Genomic DNA, 12627 nt, shown 5'->3' on the forward strand with positions numbered 1-12627 from the left:
CTCCAAATTCTAGACTCTGATCCCTTCGTGAAGACAATTAAAATTCCATAAACCCCGAGGAGTCCAATGGAGTATTATGGATGGTTCATGAGGCAGTTAGGCTCTTGCTGTGGATGAGGTCACCTATATAAAGAAGGTTCCCTGAGGGGCTGGTGAAATGTGTTGATGAGAATTCATGGGGATTTGGGAGACAGAAGACAAGGTCAGTGCTTTTGGACCTCTTCACGAGGTGGCACCCATGGAAACCAGGGAAACAGATGAGGATGCTGAAGCCCAAGGCACCTGGTCTAGTACCTCGAATCCCGAGGCTCTTCCTGGATGCCCCAAGCTCTGAGAAGATTGATGCCGTGGGCACCAATCCACAATCCAGTCATAGCATACACGAGCACAATAGTCAGGAAGCTCAGACTAGAAAACAGAATTTATTCTAAAATAGAAAATGACGTTTTCCACAATAAACATGACCACTGCTAGGGATAACACTCTCTTGTTTTTTATTCTGTAGTTTTTGTTTTTAAAAATACAGCATGAATAAGAAGGAACAGATTTGAAAGGGGCGAGAGAATAAATCAGTTGATAATACCTTGATTCTGAGGCACCTCTCAAACATCTGAGTAGAGATATTGAGATGATAGGTAGAGATCCAGATCTGGAAGCCGTGAGGGAATTCTGGGATAGAGAGGGTTTTGGAAGTCAGTAGCCTACTAGTTGAGAGTTGAATCCACCATGAGAGTTAGACGAGAAGGCAAAGATAAAACTCAAGGGAGCACTAATATTTAAGGGGGAGGCAAAGGCATGGAACTAGTGAAATCTATAGAGCTCGTGTGGAGCTTATAATGAACTGATTTTAAATTGTTTCATAAGCAAAAAGCACAAGACAAATTGACATAATTTGTATTACATAATGATACGTGTAAATATCGGCAAGGTCCCACACCTTTGGAATTGTTCATTCATTCACTTGTTCACAGTGAAAGCATTCATTCTTTCAACCAATGTTTATTGAGCACCTACTATGTTCCCAGCATTACTATAACCATTGAGAATACAGCAGTGAGAAAAAAATAAGTTCTTTCTCTTGGGGAGATTTATTGTAGTCACACACACACACACACACACACACACACACATACACACACAGGCACAATACTTTAGAACCAAATCCCCAAGATATAGACCATAATGTCCTATACTCTTACAGGGCAAGAATACTCTCTCATCCTGAAGAATTGCCTGTCATCACCACCAACACATAACTTTGGCTCCATTCTTATTTTTGTCTTTTATCCACTTAAAAGGTTAACTGGATGGTTAAGTTGCAGGATTCTAGCCAAAGCATGCTCCCAGCTAGTCAGGAAGCTGAGCAGATCTGGCATCTGTCTCACATTATTACTCAGGAGCTGGGCATCTGTAGGCTGAGCTCATGCTGCGAAGGCCTCGGCAGGACCTTGATCTCCCTCCACATGGTCCTTGCTCGATGACAGAGAGTGGCAGAGGTCATGGTTCAAACCTGAGATGATGGGTTCTGAGGACAAAACTTTCAAGGATCACTTTTATTGAAAACGCTTTCATTTTAGTCTATTAGAATTCTGCGACTTCAAGTCTTCCAAAGGTAGAAAAAGTGAAGGCATATCTTTCTGCCATTGTATTTCTTACAGATTAATATTTTTATCATTATTAATTTTTTATTTATACTTGACAGTTGAATGAATTACAATTCTTATTACACAGATAGAGCACAATTTTTCTGATCTCTGGTTGTATACAAAGTATATTCACACCAATTCGTGTCTTTATATCTGTACTTTGGATAATATTGTCCATCACATTTCACCATCATTAATAACCCCATGCTCCCTACCTTCTCCTAAGATTAATATCTTTAATAGGTCTTTTAGTTGTAGATGGACACAATACCATTATTTTATTTATTCATTTCTATGTGATGCTGAGGATTGAACTCAGCAACTTGTACGTGCTAGATGAGTGCTCTACCGCTGAGCCAGAACCCTGGCCCACAGATTAATATTTTTATTAAAAATTTCTTAGATAAGTAGGAGACCAGAGATTTTCTTCATTTGGGGGTCAGTATATTTGGGGTTTTCGTTAGCTGTTCAGTTAATCCCATGTTTAAAACATTTTACCAGTAGCTATCCCATAATAACCTCTAATCTCGGTGGTTCTTTAAAGTAATTCCCATACAGGACACTCCCTGCCTTTCATCTACCCACCCCACCTGTCCTCTTTTCATCGTCTGGTTGAGACCTGGTGGAGGTTTACATGGTGGTGGAGATGGGACCATTTAGTTTACAGGCAGGTTGGATGTCCTGATTTTAATTGATGAACTTGGAGTAGCCATACACTCCTTCCTCTTCCATCATCTATCATGTCAATTTTATTTCTTTTCTCTTTTTACCCACCCTTCCTTCCTTCCTTTCTTCCTTCTTTCCTTCCTTCCCTCCCTCCTTCCTGTGCTAGGGATGGAATCCAGGGTCTCACACATTTTAGGCAAGTGCCCTACTGCTGAACTACATCCCCAGTCCTGAAGTCTATTCTTAAAATACTGTATGAGCACACATTCTTTGGCCAGTAACTTTAAATGCATCCCTATCACAAATCAGAATAAAAATTCATTAGCCCATCCTTTGACTTAATGATGAAAGAACACTTTTAGGAGTTTTTTTTTTTTTTTTTTTTTTTTACAAATATGATCATACACATGCACAGTGACCAGTTTGCAGTTATTTACTATAGCATTGCATATAATAGTAAAATATAAGAAAGCACTTGAGTTTTTTATATTTTTTTCTCTATCTAATATTAAATTTCCATTCATTAGGAACTGATAAAATTGAATCATGATTAATCCATACAGTGGCTTTACCATGTTAAAAGAAACATCTATGTTTTGATGGTAATAATCTCTAACCTATATTGAAAAATTTAAAAGTCTACATTTGTGAGAAAAGTATATACCCACACATCCACATGTGCACATATTCTCTTGTACACATTTACTGTCTCTGCATGTAGAGGAAACATCAGTTGTCCCTGTCCCAATGGAGCCTTTTGATTTTTGAGTGATGTGGACTATTATAAATAAATATGTAAACAAATACAAATTTTAAATTTAAACTTTAAACTCTTTCAACTGACCCCTCACAATCATGGCCTTTGACGACATTTCAAGTGTATTTCCCAAACGCCCGTCTTCCCTTTGCAAGCCGTCTGCTCTTGCCAAATTGATCTTCCCGCCCAAAGACTTCCTAATTGGAGATCCATCTAGAGCCCTTCAGGGTCAAGTGGCCAGGTTCCAAGTTGTCAGGCTCAGTTCCTTTTCCATCCAACCCGCATCTTCTAGGATCTCAGTGAGATGCGCCCTGTCTCAGCCACATGCTATTCTTTCAACTTAGATTCTGTACAGCCTTTGGGTTCCCCAGGCTGGGGACATTCGTAGGACAGCATGCATCCCACCTTCCTTTCCTTAAAGTGGCACATCCTGACTTAGAGAAGATAAATGAGGTAGGAGAGCAGAACTTATGCTGTAAGAGGTGGCTCCTGAGTCCAGATGCCCACCCAACCCAGCTCTGTGCCAATGCCACTTTGTCTTCCCCCGAGGATGACATGCACGTGAGGGACTACTGCCCCTGTGGGTGAGGGGCCTTAGTTCTCAGGGAGGAAGTCCTGTCTTTCCCCACCAGGGACGATGTTGCTCAGCAGGTCTGAAGGTACACTTGTCCCTTTTGGAACTTGCCTTGACCCATAAGTGGCCCCCCTGCTCCAGTTAATGGCATATCCAGTGTCTCTCTCTCTTGTTGGGTCTGTAGTGACACTCACTTTTAATATGATCGCAGAGAAATTTTATGATCTTCACATGGGACTTAACCTATAAAATGGCAAAACTCTGTGTATGCTCTTGGTCCACCAAAAACAACACCAGACGAAAGGTAATATTGGGATGAAGATGAGGACGAGGATGAGGATGACGCAGTGATAGGTGACAAATATTTAAGTGCTCACTCTGTGCCAGGCACTGGACCAGGCACTTAATATGCATTAGCTCATCTGATCCTCCCCATAACCCTGTGGAGTAGGCAACAGATACAAAATCGAGACTCATAGAGGTTAAGTCCAAGGTCACACAGCTATTTTACAAATCAAATATTGAGACTCCTAGAGGTTAAGTCACTTGCCCCAAAAACTGGAAATCCATATGCAACAAAATGAAACTGAATCCCCTCCTCTCGCCATGCACAAAAGTTAACTCAAAATGGATCAAGGAGCTTGATATCAAATCAGAGACTCTGCGTCTGATAGAAGAAAAAGTTGGCTCCGATCTACATATTGTGGGGTCGGGCTCCAAATTCCTCAATAGGACACCCATAGCACAAGAGTTAATAACTAGAATCAACAAATGGGACTTACTCAAACTAAAAAGTTTTTTCTCAGCAAGAGAAACAATAAGAGAGGTAAATAGGGAGCCTACATCATGGGAACAAATTTTTACTCCTCACACTTCAGATAGAGCCCTAATATCCAGAGTATACAAAGAACTCAAAAAATTAAACAATAAGATAACAAATAACCCAATCAACAAATGGGCCAAGGACCTGAACAGACACTTCTCAGAGGAGGACATACAATCAATCAACAAGTACATGAAAAAATGCTCACCATCTCTAGCAGAGAAATGCAAATCAAAACCACCCTAAGATACCATCTCACTCCAGTAAGATTGGCAGCCATTATGAAGTCAAACAACAACAAGTGCTGGCGAGGATGTGGGGAAAAGGGTACTCTTGTACATTGCTGGTGGGACTGAAAATTGGTGCGGCCAATTTGGAAAGCAGTATGGAGATTCCTGGGAAAGCTGGGAATGGAACCACCATTTGACCCAGCTATTCCCCTTCTCAGACTATTCCCTGAAGACCTTAAAAGAGCGTACTACAGAGATACTGCCACATCGATGTTCATAGCAGCACAATTCACAATAGCTAGACTGTGGAACCAACCCAGATGCCCTTCAATAGATGAATGGATAAAAAAAATGTGGCATTTATACACAATGGAGCATTACGCAGCACTAAAAAATGACAAAATCATGGAATTTGCAGGGAAATGGATGGCACTAGAGCAGATTATGCTAAGTGAAGCTAGCCAATCCCTAAAAAACAAATGCCAAATGTCTTCTTTGATACAATGAGAGCAACTAAGAACAGAGCAGGGAGGAAGAGCAGGAGGAAAAGATTAACATTAAACAGAGACATGAGGTGGGAGGGAAAGGGAGAGAAAAGGGAAATTCCATGGAATTGGAAGGAGACCCTCATTGTTACACAAAATTACATATAAGAGGTTGTGAGGGGAATGGGAAAAAAAAACAAGGAGAGAAATGAATTACAGTAGATGGGGTAGAGAGAGAAGATGGGAGGGGAGGGGAGGGGGGATAGTAGAGGATAGGAAAGGTAGCAGAATACAACAGTTACTAATATGACATTATGTAAAAATGTGGATGTGTAACCGATGTGATTCTGCAATCTGTATTTGGGGTAAAAATGGGAGTTCATAACCCACTTAAATCTAATGTATGAAATATGATATGTCAAGAGTTTTGTAATGTTTTGAACAACCAATAAAAAAAAGTCACTTGCCCAAGGTCACACAACTACTAGGTAGAGAAGCTAGGATTTGAACACATAAAGTGTCTCCCATGCCCTTTAAACACTGTGCATGTTATACCCAATGCTTTGTAAGCTGTTAACAATTCAATGATCTTCTTGGGGTGATTTTTTCCATCTTCATCAAAAATTCCCCTCTTTGAGGGCACTCTTTTGTTCAAGACCTCACACACCTAGTAAGTGGAGGACCCAGGGCGTGGACCCAGCTAATCTAGACCCCAAGACCAAGAACTTGCTCACTCTGCTCTTCTGCCTCTCTGGAGTGAGAATGGCATGGTGGTGTTGACCACCCAAACCCCGTGTAGAGTTGGAGTGATGTAGCGTCCGAGGAGCACAATGTGAGAACTTTGGCAATCGCAAGTCTGGCTTTATCCACTTCCTCCTGAAAGAGCACTCATGAAGCAAGTATCTTGTTGAGAGCGGTGCTATGGTTTCCCCACATAGGTATGTCAATGCCCCTTGCTGTGGCCCCAAATTCAGACCCCAAAGTTGTGGTAGGAGGACGTGGGATTTGGGGAGGTTATTAGGTCAAAAGGGTGGTGCCCCCAGGAAATGGATTGCAGAAGGACATGAGAGAGTTTCTTTCTTCTCTCTCTTTGCTTTTCACTATCTGAGGATACACAGAGAAGATGGCTTTCTGCAAACCAGAGAGAAGGCCTTCACCAGACACCAGGTCTGCTGGGATCTTGGTCTTCCACTCCAGCCTCCCAGAAGTAAACGTGAGAAATAAATGTTTGTGATTTAAGCTACCCCATCTCTGGGATATTTGTCATAGTATGCCCAGCAGAGTAAGATACCCTTCTGACTTCGCCCCTGTTCCAGTCCTACAAATGTGTCCCACTAGTGACCTCAGACATAGGCAGAGCCATCCCTTTCTTAGGTGGGAGTGGGAGGTCTTGTCTTTGATTCTAGCCACATTTCTGGGGGAAAGGAGAAAGAGTAGGGTGGAAAGAGCTGACAGAAGCCTCCAGCTTCTTCAGTGGCTGTTTAAAGGCTCATCTCCCACAGGCACCCAAGCCTGCCCACCCAGCCACGGTGATCTCTTCCCCTGAACAACTGTCAGTCTAGCTTTGACAGCCCATACCAGGCCCAGAGCCAACGCAGATGATGATGATGTCAGGGTGCTCACCTGTCTATACGCGTAAGCCTTCAACAGACACTTATTGAACACCACCTGGAACCGTGTCAAGGTAGCAGAACAATGATCTCTACCCCATACCTGCCCTCTAGGAACTCAAAGACCAATAAAGGAATAATCATACTTTAAGAAGTCATTGCTGAGACCAGTGGGACACGAGACCTCTGTCGTGAGTCACAGGATATTGACTATTCTGGAAGGCTCCAATAGAAACGTGTTTGGGGAGAATTACCACCAATTCAGTACAGCTGAAGAACAACAGTGTCTACAAAGAAGCAAAGGCAGAGAGAATGGACCCCTAGACATAGTGGATGCTCAGCAGTAATTCCTTCTAAATGTAGGTCATAATAGCCAGGATTTTTATCTGTTTATGGATGGATCTCTGGTATTTCACAGTGTCTGGAAAGGAAGAGGCACTAAACATGTATTTGTCATCTGGAAAAAAAAAGAATGTTGGAGATAGATTAATGAATGTATGTTGGGCAAAGTTGGAACTTTGTCCTGAAGGGTTATTGAAGGACCTTAGGCAAGTGGACGATGGATGGGTTAGATATGCATTTTGCATAAGCGCATAATCAACTGCAAAACAAAAGTGATGAAAGGGCTCAATCTGAAGGCTGAAATAAAATGTGCAAACATCATCTGTTTATAATATGTAATTGTTAATAAAATAAATAGCAGTGAAAAATTTGAGAGACCAAGAATAAGAATATGTGAGAGGCACATTTTTAAAAATTGTGAACTTGATAGAAGAATGAGAAGACTTAACAGATTGGAGTAACACCATGTTTCTGGGCAGGAAATTTCATATTGTTAAGATGTCATGCTTCCCCATTAAATTAATATATAAATTTAATACAGTTTCAATGGAAATCCCAGTGAGATTTTGTGGTACTTGACAAATAGCCTTTAAAATTCATTTGTATGCATAAATGAATGAGGATAGCCAAGAAAAATGTTAAAAACCAAGAAAAATGAGAAGGGAGCATGTTTAACCAGATCAAAAGACACTATATAAATTTACAGTAACGAAGACAGTATGGAATGGATTAAAGAATCTAAAACCAGACTCTTGTGTATATATAGTTAGCATGTGAGGCTAGCTAGCATCGAGTGTTTACTGTGTGCCTGGCCCTGTTCTAAGCATTTTGTATTACTCGTGTAATTCTCACAAACCCCTCTGAAGTAGGTCCTAGTATTGTCCCCATTTTTTTAATGTGATAAAGCACATACGGGTTTTGATACATGTCTATGGTTACAAAGCTAGTGGATAGCATCCAGGCTATCTGACCCAAAAGTCTTCATTTAAATCACACACAAAAATGGTCCTGCTGCAGATAAAAAAAAAAAATGGAGAATTCAAAAAAGTACTAGAGATTGGATGAATTTAACTATACAACATTTAGAGCATCTATTCCGAAAGAGCAATTTTAAAATGGAAAATAAAAATCTAGGAAAACGTTTGCAAAACATATGATAGCAAAGAGTTACTAGCCTTAATATACCAAGAGTTCTTACATATCAATAAAATATGAACACCCAAATAGAAAAGGCAAAGGATCAAAATGAACAAGCCAATTCATAAAAGAAGTGATGAAATGGCCAATAAGCATATAAGATGCTCAATCTGAATAATAACCACAGAATGAATTAAAATGAGATATTTTCCTCCTCTCAGAATGACAAAGAGTAAAAATACTTAAAAATGCCAAGGGTTGGCAAGATCACATTGTTGTGAATAGCAGTGTTAGAGCTTGAGTTGAAAGGAAAACTGCACTAATATTGATCCTGCCTATATTTAAACTTTTGACATTTTGTTCATCACAGGCTTTTTGCATTATTTAAAAAAATATGCTGCATTTAAATATCATTTGACTTGGTTACTGAAATTTTTGATGTGTTCTTAAGTTTGTGTTCAAAGCAAGATACCTCACTCACCTCATCCTAATGCCAACCCTAGATGGAAAAATGAGTTGTTCCTACCTTTGACAATGATCTTCAAGAACCAATTAAAATGTTAGATGGGCTTAGCCACTAGAACAGTAATTCTTTCCCTAGGATTTTTGCCTAAAGGAATGACTGGGTAAATGCAGAGATATATATGCAAAGGGATTCTTACTGTAATACAATTTGTAAGAAAAAATTTTATATACCCTAACTGACCATCAGTAGAGGACTTGCTAATAAAGTGTGATATGTTCATACATTGAAGTACTATACAGGCACTAAAAATGATGGCACAGAGGACGACATATTTAAAGGAAAAGATATCCATTGTGCACTAGGAGTAAGTTAAAACATTAGAGTGCATAAAACTCTGCGTGCACAATAATCCCAGTCATGCAACATACATACATATGTACAACCCCCAAAAAGTCTCAAAAAGTCATGCAAAGTCTTCAACGGAGTGACAAGCAGAGGTAGCAAAGTGAATATCACATTTCACAAAGGTCAACTCACCATGTAGGTTCTCTCACAAAACTCTTTTTGCTAACTTACCCCTGCCTAGTTCTCTGACATATCCTATTCTCTCCAAGTTGAGAGTGCCTCATATGGCAGCAGTTGATCTGCACTCCTACCCGACCCCAGACCCAGTTCCCCGCCGTGTCTTCAATTCTGTGGCGCTCCCCATCGCCCAGGAGACCTGGTGCCTCCAACACATTAGCCTTCATCCCTGGGAGGCAGGTGGGGGAGGGATTTGTTTTATTTGGGGAATTTCTCAGTTTATGAGTCTGCTCTCCTCTCTAGAAACCAATCCTGTTATTCTAACGTCCCTTTCAGCTAGACCATAGGTATGTGGTCTGGCCCAGTCTGCTGTCCCTGCCCCAGATGTGGAATCAGAAGCTGGTGACTCAGAGCAGCTGGAACTACCCAGGGTCCAGTCTGGCCATGGTGGTAACAAAACCATCAGTTTTCAGACGCAGCAGTGGAAGGGGACCCTTTGGAGATACCCAGTGCCCAGCATCTGTAGGTCTCCTCTAGGCTGGTTTTGCAGTGTTGTGGTGACTGATGTCTGGCTACACAGCTTCTAAGCCCAGGTTGCTGACCCTCCCAGAAATTCTATGAGTGACCTGACATTCTTTAATAAATCCTTCTTCTGCTCACATTAGCTAAATTTGCTTTCCATTGGTTGCTATGAACAATCCTGATGGATACTCATTTATGTTGGGCGTGGCCATATTTTGTGGAAAAACCTGATTTCGATACACATTATTACACACTCCTCCCCCCAAAAAAACAAGTTTATAGATCATGTTATGTTGACAAGATGTTTGGGTCAGCTTCCTTCACCTAGACCTCGTAATCTGATACAGTAGCTCCTGGGCACACATAGCTATTTAAACTTAAATTAACTAAATGTAAATAAAATAAAAAGTTCAGGCACCCTGCAAGCATTCAGCCACACCTGGCTAGTGGATGTCCTATTGGGCAGTGATATTTAGAACATTCCCATTATCACAGAAAATTCTGTTGGACAGCAGAGTCTGGAAGGATCTTAAGGTCTCACCAGCCTACCACACTGAACCATCACAGAGAGTAGATCGCTTTGGGATACACTCATTGAACTATCTGACCATATTACAAAGATTTTATGTTAACCTAACATGCATATGTTATGTTTTATTTCACCATTTAAATCGATCTTTCTTGCTCTCTGCCTTCCAACCTCCCATCCTCCCTCTCTCTCTTTGCTAAGTCTGTTGGTGAATTCATTCAAGTTATTTGGGCCTATGCTCTTTGTCTTCTCTACAGTACCTGTCTTGCCAACTTCATGGGATTGCTATGAGTATGATAAAGGGATCCATGAGGGGACTTCATGTTCATGATTGGTCTGGAATGAGCCTTAATATCAGGTGAATCTAAGATTGTAGCCATCTGACTTTGAGCAAGTCATTCAACCCCTCTGGATTCCAGTTTCCTTATCAGTCAATTGAAAAGATCAAATGGGATCATTTACGTTATGTCACCAACATTGAAAAGTTCTATGATCCCATAGAAAACCCCAAAGACATTATTTAAAATGTCTTCAGGGGAGCTGAGAATAGAAGCTGGTGGGCGATAGTCGGGGAGGTAGAGACAATAACCAAGGCCTCTTTATGCGAGATTGGATGGGCACTAGCCCATTTTACTGTTGGCAAAGCTTAAACCATGAGAAGGAGAATGATAAAGCAAAGAATTTATACCACAACCTCTCTCCCTCTGAAATCACTCCCCGGTCATATTTTAATGTACTGTTAATGTTTAAATGTTCAGAAGCAAATTGCAAATAAGTTTTAAATCTGCACTTTTCTTTTTGGGTGGCCCAGTCATGCTTGGCAATTCATCGCTTGCTTTGGGAACACAGTCTACCCGAAAAAGATGAAACTGGTCCAAATAACTAACTGTGTGTTCTTCTAAAAAAAAATCTCAAACTCACATTTCAAAGTCACCACTTTAGATCAGCCACCTGGTGCATCCCAGAGAAAGACAGCTCGAGGCCCTTCCTATTCAGGAATTCAAATGCCCATAACACAGTCAGCCTATTGAGTCTCCCGCCCTGACAGTTTCTAATAACAGATTACAATGTTAGTCCAAAGGTTTTTGAGAAGCAAGTTTATTCTAGGTCAAAGAGTGTTAAGCCCTAGCAGATCTGATAGCTTACAGTGTCTTGTTAGAACTTTCTACCAGGAAAATGGACATTCCGTTGATCTCCAGTAGACAATCAACCGTGCTACGGATACAACAGTGACACTCATTAAGCATTTTCTACATGTTAAGCACTTTGTATGCCTTGCAGTTTTTGCTCACAAGCTCTACCCCATTTTATAGATATGGAAACAGAGGCTCTGAGAGGTTTAGCAACTTGTCTTGTTTGATACCTCACCGTTAATCAATGGCGTAAAGATGGGAGGATTCAAAGCTCAGAGCTGCTGTCAACAACTTGACCCCCACACAGATGGAAAATGATCATAGCACACAGAAGAAGAGACTGGGAAAAATCTTGTCCTGATGACAGCAACTGACTCCTGAAGTCCGCTGTGCCCGAAGCCACCTGGCACCTTGAAACTCTGGAGTGGGTCAAGTCCCATCTAACCTCAGCTTTTCTGGGTCAATTTTTCCTTCACATGTACTTCAAGAATCACAAGTTCTGCTTTGATTATTGTTGCCAATACAAATATATATATATATATATATATATATATATATATATATATATATCACCTCATCAAAGGAATACATTTTAATGCAGGAATGTGTAGGGAAATAACTCAGGGTTTTCCCCTGGGTACGGCATGGGAAGCACATCACCCTCATGGTGGCCTCCAGTGCCTGCTGGACGTGGAGGTGTGTCAGACCCGCCATTTCCTCATTCTGGAACTTAAGTCCTGAATTGCACCGGAGGGATAATTTAATGTGGCATTTCGCTGAAACATCCTGTAGATATTTTAGGTATTTGTGCAGGGAATTTTTTGACCTTTGAATAATATATGTGCTGAGAAAGGTCTTGGGATATTTTAACATGTTAAACTGAGATAGACCCAAAGGGGGTTTATTTTGGTCTCTGTGGTGGCTCCTACTTTTATTTTTTATCCCCCAAATCCTATTGGATTTTTAGTTTCTATGAGGATGGTTACACAGTTTGGTTTTTTTTTTCCTTAACTACAGAAAGTTTCATGCTATTTGGTAGACACTTTTTCAAAGGGGACAGTCAGTTGCTAAGCTCTCCTTATCTCCTGGGAAGGCCTTTTCTCCATTAATAATCCAGGTGTATTACTACTGACCTGCTGTGGACACTTGGGCCTCCAGTAATCACCTCCAACTTAACATGTTCCA

General features: G+C 40.8%; 1 protein-coding gene across 2 annotated transcripts in view; it reads left to right on the top strand.

The window, feature by feature from the left end:
* Palm2akap2 (PALM2 and AKAP2 fusion) overlaps positions 1 to 12627 on the top strand; it is a 459101-nt gene that overhangs the window by 65170 nt on the left and 381304 nt on the right. The window lies entirely within an intron of this gene.

The sequence above is a fragment of the Marmota monax genome, unplaced genomic scaffold, assembly GCF_021218885.2.
Source record: "Marmota monax isolate L192 unplaced genomic scaffold, Marmota_monax_Labrador192_F-V1.1 WCK01_AAM20220418_F8-fsc00020, whole genome shotgun sequence".
Lineage (NCBI taxonomy): Eukaryota > Metazoa > Chordata > Mammalia > Rodentia > Sciuridae > Marmota > Marmota monax.